At 33.7% G+C, this 4,730-nt stretch overlaps 1 pseudogene; it reads left to right on the top strand.

The window, feature by feature from the left end:
• The first annotated feature begins 212 nt into the window (after positions 1 to 212).
• LOC120212200 lies at positions 213 to 3,169 on the top strand (annotated as a pseudogene).
• Positions 3,170 to 4,730: the final 1,561 nt, after the last annotated feature.

Genomic DNA, 4,730 nt, shown 5'->3' with positions numbered 1-4,730 from the left:
TTATCTAAATATCTTACGAGTCGTGTCGAGACATATAAAGTAATGTTAGTCAAATGTTGTTCCAACACTCTTGTAACGTAGACTCATCCTTTACTCTAGAGTAGTAGACTAATTGAGTATATGGTTCTGATGCATATGTGACCAAGGTCTCACCCAAGGTACTAGTCATATAGGACCACCTGACATACGTTCTTGTGATCTCAAACTACACCATGATTCTTGTTTGTGCGTTGTGGGTGAGTGTTTGAGCTCTATGACTCGAGCTTCATCCTTGATATTATATTGTATTCTAAATGAGTGTTTGAGCTCTATGACTCGAGCCTCATCTTTGATGATATAGTGTGATTATGGATATGCATTGGATAGATGATTTGATAGCATTGACAGTATTGATAGAATTATTTCTCTAACTATACTCATTGGCATACTTATGTTATGAATGTGTGTATCATAGTAGAGATATTGTATGGCACTTAGCTTTTTATCTCAATGTTCAGAATGTGCTTTTGTTTGCAGGTTATAGATTTCATTGAGCGCGATGGATCAATGATATCATCAGATGGGTCTTTGCGGAGTACCATAGTACAATGATGATGACTTGGTACACATGCAGAGGTTATGGTTTGTAAATAGATCAAGTTGTAATATTTTAATTATGTATTTATATATTAGATTTTAAACTACACTACAAGAAAATATACCTTTAATGACACACGCTAATTTATGACTTGCAAAACATATGTGTCATAAAAAAATGTAATGTTTTTTTAAAATCTGAATGATTTATGACTTACAATAATGTGTGTCATATTCAATAGTTATAATCCAAAAAATTTGCAAAAACACAGAGTACAGTTTTAATTATGTGTCATCTGTAAAAGTCATCTTTTAATTCCCCCTTATTTTCATCCTTTCCCGCTTCTTCCCCAACATACATGTGTGTCCAAATCTCTCATCTCAAAAATAAAAAATCTCCCAAGAAAAACAGATGTTCATCGAATCTCTTATGAATCATTTGTTTTCTCAATGGTGGATGAGGCCGACGGAGGTTCATCATCGGATAGAGGAGGAGGAGGAGAGATCAAAAGAGCAGTAGGATCAGGCTCAATGGATTTGTTGGAATCTCGTTGAGTGTTCCCAGGCGAAGACGAATCTGAGATCGAGGACAAGGAAGATAATACAGATGTGTCGTATGGATCTGGAGTAGATTCTGAATACGAGGATAGTCCAGTGCAGTGTTTGATTCGCATCGAACCGCGCATTGATTTTTTCGACGTTGAAGCTCTCGAAGTCCATGGCGTGCATAGAAGTGACTACGAGATATATTGTTCTTGTTTCATGATTCTAATGCAATAAATCAGTCCTCTGTTTTAATCTTGAAAAATCGAATTTGTTTGGAATCTAACTTTATCATGTTGAGGCATACCTTTTTTAATGTGCTTTAATTTTGCAGCTTACTTTTATGTGTATACTTAACTTTTGATCTCAGGACTTTGGTATAGGAAGGATAATAATACAAGCGTTTCAGATTCTTGGTGTTGTATTTGGTGATGTTGGAACAAGTCCTTTATATACGTTTATTGTGATGTTTAGCAAGGCACCTATCAACGGAGATGAGGATGTTATTGGAGAACTATCACTGGTTCTATACACTCTACTCGTTATTTCGCTTGTCAAATATATCCTTATCATTCTTTGGACTAATGATGACGGTGAAGGTATGCCAAATGTTCCTCAATCCCAATCAAGTCATTGTTTATGATCTTTTATGCAGGCCTTAAACAAATATGTTAAATATTAATTCCATGTCAACTGTTTGACATCTTTTATTGCTGTATTTTATGATCTTTCGTTCTTTTATGTAGGCCTTAAACAAATATGCTAAGTATATATTCCTTATCAACTGTTTTACATCATTTGTTGTTGTTTTTTTCTTGAAGGTGGTACTTTTGCATTTGTACTCATTGATTTCTCGGCATGCTAAGGTCAGTCTTCTCCCGAATCTGGTTCCATCAGATACCCGAATATCTGGCTTCATGCTAAATGTTCCGTCTCCTGAGCTCGAGAGATCACTTAAAATAAAGGAGAGACTAGAGACTCCATTGACTCTGTACAAACTTCTTCTGATGTTAGTGCTTGCTGGCACTTCTATGGTAATAGCTGATGGGGTTGTTACCCCAGCAATGTCAGGTTTTTATGTGTTACTGTTCTTTCATCTCTTTTGTTTACAGAATCATGTTATAGTAGAATACAACATAGTTGTTTTATTAAATCTAATTTCATTTTTAATTTTTAGATGATAACTTTTTCATTTTTATTTGTAGTTATGTCTTCTGTTGGTGGTCTGAAGGTTGGAGTTGGTGAAATTGAACAAAGTAAGTTGTTATTCCATGTTGTTATCAACTCTATAAAACATTATTGCTTTGTTGACTCACATTTCACTGTTTGTTAGTAAATACTATTAGAGAGGACATTCCTGTTTCTAGTTGACCTTTTTGGCTAGGAATCTTTTGCATAATTTAACTTGCCTTTTTCGCGATCATGTGCTGTTTGTAATGATAGTTTAACTTTAGTCAGACTAGAGTTTACAGTCTAGCTAAATGTTAAATCTGTATGTATTAGAAACAATATGGCCTTTTTTCTTTTGCCTTCCCTCCTTTACATCCTATGGTTTATGTTCCTTTATGATTTTCTATATTATTACAGGTAAATAGTCATTAACTATTGTGTTTCCTTATTTTCTTTTATTTATTTGCAGATGAAGTGGTGATGATATCAGTTGCCTTTCTTGTAATTTTGTTCAGTGTACAGAAGTTTGGAACAATTCAAGTAGGACTTGTTGTAGGCCATGCTTTGTTCATATGGTTTTGTTCTTTAGCAGGCATTGGAATTTACAATCTTGTTAAGCATGATACAAGTGTCTTGAGGGCATTTAATTCTGTTCACATCTATTTATACTTCAAGAGAAACTCAGTTATGCGCTTGGAGGCTGTCTTGTATGTGCAACAGGTAAACACATTGATAAAAGATATCATGTGCTTCAAAACTTGCACTTCAGTTACAAGTGTGGAGAGAGCTAGTAAGAATATCTTGATGTTGTAATCTAATTTTTACACTAATTTCCGGTTAAACTTTGTTAGGTAACCATCTTCTAGTAAACGATCACTGAACTATTGACTTGATTCTAATTTTTACACTAATTTTTCTCTAGGGACTCGCAACTTGCAAAATCTAATCAGGTAACCATCTTCTTCTTTTCTTTTATTATTTCATGTGAATTTAGTGTTTCACCCCTTTGGAATTAAGTTTAGATATGGATTGAATAATTTCCAGACTTACATGCATATTACTTGTTTAGGATGCAATGAGAAACATATTAATCGTATTTGCCAAGTTAAATCTGGGCATAAGATATGTTCAAGGAATGAATGAAATCTTGGCACCTCTATTTTATGTATTCAAGAATGACCCTGATGCAGAAATGGCAGTAAGATCTCATTATTGTCCCCATCCAGTTCTTTTTTATTAAATCTCTAACATGTGATTGTTTTGATTTTCATGTATTGAATATGAAAGGAGGTTTCCATGATTTTCTTATTTCTGTTTGCAACTCCATTGCATCAAATCCATCCCTTTTCTTGCCCCAAGATATCCAAAAAATTTAAACAAAAATAATAACTTCCAAATAGATTACATCTTTTGAAAAACAATACAGTAATGTTCATTTATCATTATTGTTATCAACTTGGCGGGCATATATATATATATATATATATATATATATATATATATATATATATATCATATGTACCAAATATGGAGTATCTATGCCAACATATAGCCATAGACCAATTACAGTTTCAGTAAGAATAACATGAAGCCGACACATTCTTTTATTTTGTTGAGTTATTGAGTGGATTCCATGATCATTTCTGCCAGCAACTTGACAACAGCAATGTGGGAATTCGTTCCACAATTTCTAGGTTGTCACAACTTCTGAAGGAATATGATGAAAAGCTTTGGCATCATCTAGAGATCACAAATAAAGTAAGATATTGTTGCAAAATTTAAACATCTTTTATATATTGACTCATTCTTGCCTCTTACCTGCAAAATTTTGAACACTTTCACCTTTGTCATTTTCCGCAGCTTGTCAAGGTAATTAGTTGGGCTTGAATGCTAACTATTTTGTTTAAATATCACACATGTATGCTTTTAAATATGTTGTATAAAATTAATTATAAAAGAAAAAATATGTATTCTTTTTCTTTTTTCAATCAAATAGTGGCATTGAACGATTCAAACGACAATTTGCACATTTGGAGGAGCATTATGGTAAAGGTGAAAGAAGTACTCCACTTCTAAGACATCATGCTTCTTTGCCTAGGTATGCTTCATAAAATTTTAGGAATCATGTTACTTCCATAATTTCTCCCCTAAACTTAGTCTGTCTAGTTCATGTGTCATATTTCAATTTGCCTGAATATCGTCTTTACAGAGAGCGAGTTCCTGCTCCCAAGGATGAGAATGATCAAGTTGATGGTGAGAATAACACTGCTTCAATGACAAAATATGGTTCAAAAAGTGCTAGTGCTTCAATGACACAATATGGTTCTGAAATACAAGTTGTAAAAGCACTGGAAGCTTGGATATGGTATATGGCTACTGTTTGATCATTACCGCACTCCATCGGATCAGATATGCAGAAGGTATGAATTAAAACTTGGGAG

Source organism: Hibiscus syriacus, unplaced genomic scaffold (genome assembly GCF_006381635.1).
Source record: "Hibiscus syriacus cultivar Baekdansim isolate YM2019G1 unplaced genomic scaffold, ASM638163v2 tig00110006_pilon, whole genome shotgun sequence".
NCBI lineage: Eukaryota > Viridiplantae > Streptophyta > Magnoliopsida > Malvales > Malvaceae > Hibiscus > Hibiscus syriacus.
This window is presented reverse-complemented; position numbering and strand designations above follow the sequence as displayed.